At 47.2% G+C, this 12,747-nt stretch overlaps 1 protein-coding gene across 3 annotated transcripts in view; it reads right to left on the minus strand.

Annotated features, from left to right (window-relative positions):
- Positions 1-12,747, minus strand: part of CCDC18 (coiled-coil domain containing 18) — a 1,483,839-nt gene that overhangs the window by 1,470,603 nt on the left and 489 nt on the right. The gene's annotated exons all lie outside the window — the stretch shown is intronic.

Below are 12,747 nucleotides of genomic sequence, written 5' to 3' on the forward strand. Positions count from 1 at the left end.
GGAGAGATCAGGGGAGTGGTAAAAAGGATGGCCCGGAATAAGACGCTGGGGATAGATGGACTACCCATAGAGTTCTACAGCAAATACCTAGAACTGTTAGCTCCGCGACTCCAAACAATTTATAACAAAGCCAGAACGACTGGTTGCCTACCCCATTCTATGCGCGAGGCGTTTTGATCCCACTGCTAAAGCCTGGAAGGGAGAGTTGTAGCCCTGCCTCCTATAGACCAATGTCCATGTTGACCAGAGACTACAAAATATTAAGTGCCATCTTAGCAACGAGGCTTCTACAACACATGCCCGACCTAGTACACACGGACCAATCTGGATTCATACCAGCACGCAATACGACGATAAATATCAGAAGGCTTACACGTTTGCTGGAGAGCCCATACCTGGAAGCCCGAACACCCCTAGTCCTCTCGATAGACATAGAGAAAGCGTTTGATAGTTTGGAATGGGACTACTTATATAGAGTCATGGAACGATTTGGCCTGGGAGAAGGGTATATTAGATGGACGCGCGTCCTGTACACAGCGGCAGTGGCTAGAGTGCGGATAGGACCCCTAGTATCGCACCAATATCCAGTGGAACAGGGCACCTGTCAAGGCTGCTCCCTGTCCCCCTTGCTATTTGCCTTAGCGATCGAGCCCCTAGCGGCCGAGGCCCGGACGGGGAAGCACTTTAAGGGCATAGACAGCAGAGAAGGCCAACAATTTATCTCCTTATACGCAGACGACCTTCTGTTATTCTTGGAAGACGGGACGACAGCGCTGGAGGGGGCGTAGGGATCGCTGGAGCGATTTGGCGAGCTTTCGGGGCTGAAAGTTAACTGGGCTAAAACTTGCTTGTTTCCACTGCGTCGCGCCACGGATCGCCCCGAACACCGACCCTTGCTTAACTGGGAGCCCACCTGTCTGAAATACCTAGGGGTATACATATACCACTCAGCTGCGGACATGCTGGAGGGCAACGTGGGCCGATGTGTGCGGGCGCTGAAGGGAAGCATGGCCTTTTGGGCCACGCTCCCGGTCACTGGTCGCATTTCCTTGTTGAAAATAATTGCCTTTCCGCGGCTTCTATACTATTTTCGCACCCTCCCCATCTGGATTCCTAGATCCTTCTTCCGCCAACTTAAGTCTTAGTTATCCACGTTCCTGTGGGGCTCCGGCAGATGCATAGTGGCGCTGGCGACGCTCGTTCGCCCAAAGGACGAGGGAGGGCTTGCTCTACCAGACTTTGAGCTCTACTATCTTGCTGCTCAATTGCAGATTTTTACACAGGAGGTGGCGCGAGTGTACCGAGGCCCAGAGAGCGACGGGGATAGAGACACGCCATGACATGTCACGTCCTAGCCTATAATCGCCCTGCAGCAGAGGATTGCCCTTCGGGACTGGACACCCGAGGAACTAACGTTCAGGCTCTGCTGGAACTGATCTCAACGACGCGCGGGGGTGCGACACCCATATGCCCCGGAGATACCCCTGGGCATGCTGACTGCGCTTCCCATGGAGGAGATGGGTTGCAGTTGCAGGGCTGGGAGGAAGCGGGAATACAGGTTATTGGCGACCTTTACGAGGACGGAGTACTCCTTCAATATCAGGAACTACAGGAGAGATTCGACCTACCACGGGGGGGTTACCTACTGCATGCGGCGGTGGTTGGGGCCATTCAGGCGCACTGGAAGGGAGGACTGGCGGAACCAGTGACAACCATGGCATGCCAATACACCATGATGGCGGCCGGGACTTACAAGGCTGTAACATGCCTGTACTCCAGAATCCTCCGCGAGAACCTGCCGCCTCTGGCGGCGCTAAAGACCAAATGGGAAGCGGACATTGATAAGGAAATCCCTGAGACGACTTGGGCCCGGCTGGTACGACGAGCTCAGAACAGCACGAGGAATGCACGATTCCAACTAATTAATTTTTACGTACTACACAGGGCCTATATGACCCCTGGCAAAATCAGGAGGTATATTGGGGTGGCCGAGGCGGCATGCCCGCGATGCTCTTCGGAGGGAGCGGAGCTGGAACACATGTTTTGGTCCTGCCCTAACCTCCGGGAGTATTGGCGAGCAATAGGGGATACCTTAAACGAGGTAACGGACAGGTCACTTGAATTTGATCTGGCGGTATGCATACTACACTGGTTCCCACATACGCCCAAAAACAAATTCATAGACATGGGACTGATCATCGCTAAGAGAGAGATAACACGACACTGGAAGGCGAGGGTGGGTCCCACGCACAGGCGATGGTTTAACGAATTCCTCGGGTGGGCAGCTTGTGACAGCACACATAGGTACCAAGCAGCCCGTCGGAAACCGGACGTTAGAGCGCTGGACACGGCGGCAGCTTGGGAGGCCTTGGTACAAGCCCTAAGAGATAGTGCACTGCTAGAGGATGAGGAGACTCCAAACGTAGACGGAAATAGCTCCCAAGACACACCGGGCACATCCCACACTTAGACAATTCATAGACCATTATTGTACCCATGATCCACAACAAAGCGAGTCCTTATGAGTGGGTGGTGGAGGGGAAGGGGGGAGGGCGGGTAGGGACGTTGGGGTTAGTTTATGAACGTTGAATGGTGTAACACTGATTAGGGAAAAGAAAAGCAGACGTGCACTTATTCATGTGAGGACTTAAACCAGACAAAACCATTCGGGTATCTGAAGATCTTCTACTTATCGCCGCCCGACCTCCGGGTTGTGGGCCTGAAGGCTGTGTATAAGAAGTATGGGAACAAGAGCACGAAGAGAACCGAGATGTAACATATATATGATAATGCTTTACGTAACGTATGTCTGCAATAAAAATTACGTTTAAAAAAAAAAAAATCACGCTCTCTGCAATATGATCGTGCACAGGTCTATAATGGGTACTTAGAACAGCCACTGTTATTCTGAATGGGAGTGTGTAGGTTGTGTGCAGGAAAGGGACAATTGATTTGCTGTTACATTTGTTGGAAATCTGGATTAAAATGTTTTTTAAACCTAAAGCTCTGTACCACATATCACGTGACAGTAATAGAAATGCCATATATTCTTGTGTTATTATACAATAGTCATTTAGTCACGGATACTGTCCATCTTTTTATAGCTGATAGTCTTGTGGGACTTCTGTCAGTTCTGAAATGTGCTTCTGTCAAATGTGCTTCTGTCAATACATCTGGCAGAGGTTAGTTTATTTCGAAGACAAAACTGTTCCAGGACTATTCAAAGGAACTGAAAAAATTAACTAATTTGCTGCTTGCATAGGTTTCTTAAAATGTTCAAGTGTATTATGCTCGGAAGCTGTCAATGTGAGAGTGGTTTTGAAAACGTTGACAATGCTTGCACCAAATTTGTTTGTGAAAACCCTTGATACGGAGCTGGTGAAAGTTTCTTTTACACTAAACAATGGAGAATATTGTTTTCAAAATATGTGAACACTTTGGCTACGAAAGGAAGAATAATTATATTAAAAACAGCTTTTAAAACAAAAACAATATTTAATTTCAAACAAGCAAGGATTTACCTAACTTATTAATTAATCAATGGAGAAAAATGTGTCATAAATGGAAAGTTCTTACAAAGTGCAACACTTTTACAATAACAACCCAATAAGAAAACGAAATGGCACTGAATGAGCCACTCACATCAGTCATGGATCTGTTTTACATATGCTGGCAACAAAATCAAGGGTGTTTTTGCTTCAAACATATTGTATCAATGTTCCAAAGAAAACAAGCATTTGCAAAGCCAACAGCCTGATATTGACCAACAGCTTTTTGGCTTTGCGAGTGCTTGTTTTGTCAGAATTTTTTTGTGTTTTGTTTTTTTTCTTCAAAACAGTTATGATTAAGCGGCGGACTTCGAGATACGCATTGACAGGGCTCACAGGGTGGGACTGCCCAGACGGTCCTCGGCGCCCCCACCGGACATACTAGCCTTTCTGCCTGACTTCCCCTTAAAGGAGCGAATCCTCAGGGAGGCGCGACGAGCCCAACCTCTTCAATTCCAGGGTCACTCCATAGCCCTCTACCAGGACCTGTCTGCCATCACCCTGCAGAAACGCAAGGAATTCCGTAAAGTGACGGATTTCCTACGGCAGCATGAGACTCCGTATTCTTGGGGTCACCCGTTCCGTCTCATCTTCAAATGGGACGGAAAACTACACCAACTGCGCTCGCTCAAGGACACATGCGCCCTCCTGGGCCTTGAGCATGAGGTAGATGAACCAACCCTAAGCCCATCCAGTGGACCCCGAGACAATGGATGGCAAACTGTGCATCGCAGACGTTCACCCTCACGACACCTGAGGCCGGACGCCTCTACTATCACTCAGGAGCGCGCCACGGCAGTTGCAGAGGTGGCCAAAGAGACCTCCTCCTCAGGCTGACAGCGGCAATACTTGGGAGATCACTCTTAGCTTAATTCCCCCCTGAATGGGGGTTGGGTTTTGGGCAGGGAGCCAAAGTGTCCGCCACGAGCCATGACCCGAATGGAAGACTTCACCACAGCCCTGTGCGAATTGACAGGACTGGGACTGTACCCACACACTCGTGGGAGTTGGGGCTTCGGGTGGGAGCGGGAGTTGGGGGGGGAACTGTTGACAGTATCCTTATCTCATGGAGAACAGTTGTGGATACAAGGGGGGAGGTGGGGGGAATCAGTGTGCCAGGGGAGATTTGCTATTAATGGACTGCTGAGACTCTATTTCTTTGCATTACTGCTCAACCTCAGACCACAGTTGTTTCCACGACATTGTGCATCTAGGCCGGGAACACACACACGTTATAACGCACCTAAACCCGCCCTCTACAATAATGGTTAGTCCCACACTGAAGATACTGACACTTAACGTCAAAGGCCTAAATAACCCTATTAAGAGACGGGCGATACTCTCTTACCTGGAACACTCTGGGGCGGACCTGTGCCTACTCCAAGAGACCCACCTGCTGCCCAAAGATTGGCATAGACTGCGCTCGCGTGCCTTTCCCCAACAATTTTTCTCTTCCCTTCCCACCAAGAAAGCTGGGGTAGCCATCCTGATTTCTAGGCACTTTAGAGGGAAGGTGGGGACCAAGTCAGGGGAAGTTAAGGGCCGTCTCCTCGCACACTCCTTTCAACTTGGAGACCTACACCTCACGATCGGGTCAGTTTACGCTCCCAACACAGGCCAGGAAGCCTTTTTGAAGACCGCTCTTTCTGAATCCCTTCAGTCATCTAACTCACTCATACTTATCGGGGGGGACCTTAACCTAGTCATGGACACCACCAAAGATAGATCAGGAAACCGCTATGGGGATACAGGCGCTATTACCGCCGCTGGGGCGGACGGGCTGCGGGAACGGGACCTGGTAGACATATGGCGCACTGTACACCCTACCACAGCACAATTCACCTTCTATTCCCATGTCCACTGCATTTACGCCAGGCTAGACCACTTCATAGGATCATCTGAGCTGCTACTTAAGGTAACCAGTGCTGACATTGTCCCCGCGGCGCTCTCGGACCATGACGCCATAGAGCTAACCATCACTGCCCCCGTCACCTCCCGCCCTAGTGGTACATGGCGGCTTCGGGAAACCATGCTGCAACGGCCAGCGATCCGTGAGCGCCTGAACACCTGTATCATTGATTACCTGACAAATAATGACACGCCGGAAGTGTCCTTGCCGTCCTTATGGGGAGCCCTGAAATCAGTGGTCCGTGGGGAGCTCATCTCTATAGCTGCCAAGGAAGCTAGAGATCGCAGGGAAAAGACGTCCGAACTCACAACCCAGGTCGAGGAACTGGAAAGAGTCCACGGTCGCACTGGCGCCCCACGTGTCTGGCGACAGCTGAAGGGGGCCAGGGCCCAACTGGCCTCCCTTGACACCGATAGGGCGGAATTTGCCACACTCCGCCTCAGACATACATACTACGTTGGGGGCAACAAAACTGGACGCATACTGGCTAGCGCCCTCAAAGCCAAGACCGACCGCACAAAAATCACAGACGGCTCTGGGAACACTCTCACTGAGGACTCCCAGATAGCCAACGAGTTCCGGACCTACTATGCCTCATTGTATAAAGCTGATACACCGTCCCTTAGGGAGGTGAACACGTATTTGTCCTCGGCGGCCATTACGGAGTTGTCCCAATCCAGCGCGGATACGCTGCATGCCCCCATTCGATTAGAGGAAGTCACAGCAGCTATATCCAGACTTCGCCCACTGAAGTCCCTGGGCCCAGATGGCTTCTCAGCGGGATTTTACAAATTGTTCAGTCACCTAGTGGCCCCTGTCCTTACCCGACTCTTCAATTCCTTTGAGGGTCCAGGCTCTATCCCCCCTGATATGTTAGCGGCTGAGGTGATCGTCCTGCCCAAATCAGGCAAAAAAACGACTCACTGCTCGGCATTCCGTCCGATTTCCTTACTGAATTTAGATCTCAAGCTTTTCACTGGAGTGTTGGCGGCTCGCTTGGGCCCGCTCCTACCCGGAATCCTGGAGCCTGACCAATCGGGCTTCGTGCCCAACGGCCAATGTAGCGACAACACTAAAAGAATGCTACATCTAATAGATAATAAAACACACTTCCAGGACTCCGACGCGGCACTCGTGGCCATCGACGCGGAGAAGGCTTTCGACCGCGTTGACTGGGCGTACTTACAACAGGTACTGCTCCGCTTCGGACTCGGCGACCGTTTTCGGTCCTGGATAGCCAGTTGTTACCACCGACCACAGGCCCGAGTCCGATTGGGCGGGACACGCTCGGACCCCTTCGATATCCAACGCGGGACGAGACAGGGTTGCCCACTTTCTCCCCTTTTATTTGCCCTCTACATCGAACCCTTGGCGCAGAAGGTCCGAGACAACCCTGACATTACTGGAATCACCTTCGGGGGCGAACCACATACCATCAGTCTATACGCTGATGACATCATAGCTGCTCTTGCCCGGCCCACCCACTCGATACCCGCCTTCCTAAGGGAGTTGGAAACATTCGGTACGGTCGCAGGCTTCAAGATCAATAGGGGAAAGTCCCTCATTTTGCCACTGGGGGGTAACGCCCACCTGAACGCCCCAGCCTCTGACTATGGCTGTGACCTCCAGGTCATCTCGGAACTCCCTTACTTAGGGGTCACCCTCACCCATTCGACCACATCGACAGCGGCTTTTAACTACAAATCTCTTACCGCCCAGATCAAGGCAGATCTCACGCGTTGGTCTAAGCAGCCTCTGTCCCTCCTGGGCAGAGTGGCGGCGGTAAAAATGTCGGCCCTACCCAAAATCCTATATGTCTTTCAGACTCTCCCAGTATTCCCCCCAAAAGGCACCATCTCTGATATTCAAGCAGCACTGCACCACTTTATTTGGGAGGGTAAAAAGGCGCGACTTCACAAACAGTTGGTTCACCGGGGCACAGACGAGGGAGGCCTGGGGGTCCCCAACTTACTACAGTACTTCCACGCCACGCAGCTCCGATACCTAGTGGAATGGTATAGGCCCGAGTCAGAGAAGAGGTGGCTATTCCAAGACAGAGCCATGGCCCAGCGATCCCTGTGGGCGATCCCCTTTCTACCCAAAAAGCACAGACCAACATACCTCACCAACTCTCCCATTACTCGCAGTCACCAAGGTATGGGACGCTGTGGCCGTTAAACGCGGCCTCACCACCTTTCCTTCTCCATTTACCCCACTCCTAGACAACCCGGACTTCCCTCCGGGTAACGACCCCCGGGCCTTCACACAATGGCAGGGCACAGCATGCAGATGCGCTGGGGATCTCTTTGATCTACAAGGCTTCCTCACTCTCTCAAACATCAAACAAAATTATGACATCATTGACCCCCACCTTTTCCAATACTTTCAATTGCGACACTGGCTTACTGACTCTGCAACTGTCACCCTGGTGGGGCACCCCATGACTCCTTTCGAGAAATGGCTCCTGACCAGAGACACTGATCGCCATCTGAGCTCTGATATATATAAAATGCTTACACCTCTAATGGAGTTACACAAAACCGCTGGTCAGAAAAGATGGGAAACCGAACTAGGCAGAACACTATCACCTAAAGAATGGGGCCAAGTGTACTACAGAGCATCACACACCACACGCAACACAGCAGGCAAAGAATCGGCTGTGAAACTGGCGACCTACTGGCACCTTACGAGGGAGGACCCGCCGTATTTTAAGATATTCAGGTCGAGCAACATATATAACTGCCCGAAACCGAGCTCGTAAAACGCGGAAGTACATCCACAATGAGGCGTGCATAAATCCAAAACGAGGCATGGAACGCGGTAGCAACCTACGTTCCAAGCGGTAAAAATACGATCCCGCCTAAACTTAAACATAACGCAGCTGTGATAAATTAGTTAGCAGCCAATTATACGCCTGAAACATAGCTTAAAAAGACCCCCAATCGTCTTCGAGAATTAGCACTTTCTCTGAAGACTGCAAGCAGGACAGACGTGAAACGGACTGGTGGGACGCAAGGAACAACAGAGCGAGAGGTAAGGTTCTACAACCCTGGGAGCACCTAGCCATGCCTAACGGGATAGCAAACTAATTACTCTTTCCCCTTTCCATTACCCCAAGGGACGTAGTGAAACCCGGCGAGGAAATACGGCGCCCTGTATTTTCAAAACCATCCGATCCCAAGACGTTTTACCTGTTACCAAATAGGTAAGGGAGCGATAGTTGCCAGTCACTTATCATTCAATGCACTAAAGTAATGGTATCCTACTCATATAACAATTAATACTTATTTTAGGATATTAAGGAAGAGGGAGAACTCCATGATACAGCGATCAGCAAGCAGCTAGGAAGGGCAGTTCCAAGCTGAGGATAATAATTTTGGAGGTAATCTTGCGCATATAATTCAATAGTTACTAAAAGGTCCAATAACTGAAGTACAATGCAGGATAATACACTTTGTTACAATAATATCTATATTTACTATGTAGATGGCTCTGCATTTATGCCTCCATATCTCCTAACCAAAGATCAAGAATCTCTGACCAGGACTAATAACTTCCAGAGGAGATACAATCACCAGGTAATATATAAACCCCAGCAGTAAAATAACCTAGGACTAAAAATAGGAGATTTGAGCTTAATTTCGTCAACTTATATCCTTGCAGACAAGGTTCATTCATCAGTACCATCCATCAGAATAAGATGTTTAAAGCTGTATACCCCACAAGAAACATGATTTAAGGTAAAAATTATTTCACCTCCCAACAGAAAGGGGGATGTAGTATTATTGTGCACTGCTCAAGAGATGGTCCACGACCTGAATATCTTAAAATACGGCGGGTCCCCCCCTCTATAGTCATTGGGAAATTCAACAGAAGCCCACATACTGGTAGGACGAATAAGGTGTAATTACAATGCACTTCTTAAAAGTATATGCCTATTAATGATGTAGGGATGTTAGAACAATAAATGTTAGAACAATAATGTTTGGCTGACAAATGCTTGTTAATCTCACGTAAATCACATATGTGAAACTTAAATGGCATATGCCGACAATAAGAGCTAACAAAGAAATGTTCATAGTGAAAGTAAGATGTAACCTCATGTCATATACTTACTCAAATATATTTACCAACAGGACCTATGTACAAAGGCAACCATCCAGTGCCATTGTAGGAGAGAAATAAACAAGATTTACAAGTCTTGATAAAGATGGCACTCATCTAGAAAGACCATCGAAACGCGTCGACGCATACTAGTGCACAATTAAAACAACCAAACTCGCCCCAAGAACATCGAGAACAAGTCGGGTCTGGGTTTGAGTCGAATCGGACATTTAATGTGCAATATTGAATGACAAATTGTGAATGTCTATGTTTTTTTTGTCTCTCTCCCCCACAATTCTTTATGTCTCTATTGAATTTGAGTAGGTCTTCCTTTTTGATTAATTGTTTGATTAATGCAGTACATACATGTTTCATTCAGGTTTTTAATATAATTATGTGGTGATGTTTTTATAAGTTGCGCATAGAGTCCTTTTCAACTCTATTTTTATTAAGTGTTTTGTCCATATGATTCGGTATTGACAATTGTTTTAATAAAATATTTGTATATTTTCATACAAAGAATGCTGCCATGTTTATGATTTAACTTTTAGTTGCTTGTGTCCAAGACAAGTATTTGGGCTTCAATAGCTATTGAATTTAGCCAAGGGAAAACTTATTTACACTGCACTCTCTCCCAAACTACAGCCACATTTCAAAAGGTCTGGCAACCATTCATCTCGCTGCTGTCCAAAGAATTTAACGAAATTACATGTCCAAAATACTTACGGCTGCTACGCCTTACGGACCCGGCGACTGGCACCTAATTACTTCAAAGGTTTACAGGGCATGTCTCTTTCTGATCCATAGACATTGGACCTCTAACGTATGGCACACTGGTTGGGGAGAGGGGTGGGGGGTTGGTTGGTGGATCGGGGGGGTTTTGTGGGGTTGGTTAGTTCTAAATTGTCGGCCAAAACTGCATGTCACGTGCCTCATCTGCATCACCTCGCTCTTATTGAATGCTTACTTCCTATGCCAATTCTTCCTTAGCGCTATATGGACACGTGCTTACAATCCGCGACTGATTTACCCGTTACATATACTTTGTACTGCGATGCTTTACTATGCTTTATTTTGGCTCAATAAAAACCATTTAAAACTAAAACAGTTATGATTTGGGAAACTTCCAGGACAAAAGCAAGAAAACATTTTGGCCTCAAAAAGTACACATTGCAATTGTGGTCCCCAGCACTTAAGGGAACTATTTTGAATATGAATGTGCTCCTTCTGAAAGAGAAGAATGCATTTTCTCACAGTGAAGTTAGCCAATAGCTGAAGTGGGAGGACCTATTGCTCCATGCTGCATTCTGTAGTATGTAGATGAAAAACGTGAATGACACAATAACAGACCAATGGATGAAGAGAGATACTGAAATTCCCCTATAAGTATATACACATATAATTTTAGAAAAATCTGAAGATCTCGGCTAACGCCGGACATAAAATGTGACTTTGTTTCAAGGAAACTGGGCTGGGACTGGACACAGGACAACTTTACAGATCTCAGTTTGGAACTACAATTTGCCTCATAATTTGTATAAATAATTCAATGAGTCAGTTCGTTTTCCATTGCATTGTGGTAATTGTGTTGTTTTCATTATAAAATCTACACTCACTTTAGTGCAAACAAAAATAAAACTGGTTATCGCACCGTTGTACCACTTTTTCGCTTGTAATAGAGTCTCACTAAAAGTGTCACACCACAGCCAAGCAAACGGAAAACACAGCACTTTTTGCAGGGTGGGACTGGGACAAAAAAAAGTAGGTCCAGGCATTAAAGTAAAAGTGCACACCATTAGTGAAGCAGATAGCTAAAGAAAAGTACTAATATCAGGGAAATCAATAGTAACAAGCATTTGCAATGCAACCGATCTCGCATTATTGAAAGTTAGAACCACTGACTTTGCAAATGACAATGTTTGTTAGTTATAATTTTTGTACGCAGTAGAGTGATCATCTGACCTATCTAAATAGATAGGAAGGACAGAGGATGGAGAGGAAACAGTGGAAAGTAGAGGTGGTACGAGTTGCGCTTTAAAAAAATAAAAATATATATATATATATATATATATATATATATATATATATATATATATATATATATATATATATATATATATATAAAAAAGAGGAAAGATTGAACAGTAGCATAAAGAATAAAAGAAAATCCATGAAGCAAGGAAAAGGTGCAGTACCACAGGCTGTTACTAGGTGTCCGTTTGGAGTTCTAAAGGGACCTACATTAGGCACATATGGTACTGCACTCTTAATGCAGCCTACTAAAGGATGTTGTTCCACAACTTTTTCTGCTGAAAGCAGTATCAGAGGGGCAATGCTTAATGTCTCTATAAAACAGCAGCTTTAATGCAAGTGTGGCAGATAATATCAGTCACATGTCTTTTACAGTGCTGCTGAATTTTGTCATCTTTGTGTAACATAGGGGTGTGCCTTAAGCAAATGTCTTATCTTCGAAAACTTTAGCAATAATGAGTTAAAAGTCTAAAGTAGCAGCAGTGAGGTGCTCTTTTTTGCAGATGGGCTGGAACTCTGGGAGACGACCAAACAGAATGATCAATTAGTGATGTCCCCTGGGCAGGGACCAAGCACCAATGGCAGGCCAATAACAAGCAAAGCACCAATCAAAAGACAGTATTTCTGAATGGCACAACAACAAACCAATGGTATTTGATTGGTGTGCTTTTAAGCCCATGTTCTGGATACAATATGCCTCGCAGAGCAGTGCAAGCGCTGCCCAGGCTCGACCTAAAAACCGGCCCACTGGCCACAGAACCGGTCCAAAACTCATGTGTCAGACGAGCCCATAGGGCACTGCCCTATTGGCCAGTCACACCCTGCACCTATTCTAATCTTGATATTATTTCACCAGCAGCAACTAGAGCGCCCCTTGCAACTGCTACTTTCCCTTGCCATCAGAAAGAGGCTCCGTCCAATGTATTAGCTCTTTCCTCACCAACAGTTAGATTTACAGTAACCCGTACTAAATACCAGCACTATGCAGTAGCGTCCATCACTTTCCAAAAGCACTCTCGCTTAGCGCCAGGCACGTTCCTCAGAAAGTGGCACTATCGACAAACACTGCAACCGTTTCTTTAAACTTGCGACCGGCGCCATCCACTAACACGATGAACTTTCTCCTAGCAGCAATCACGTTTTCCTAAGAAGCGC

The sequence above is a fragment of the Lissotriton vulgaris genome, chromosome 1_1, assembly GCF_964263255.1.
Source record: "Lissotriton vulgaris chromosome 1_1, aLisVul1.2, whole genome shotgun sequence".
NCBI lineage: Eukaryota > Metazoa > Chordata > Amphibia > Caudata > Salamandridae > Lissotriton > Lissotriton vulgaris.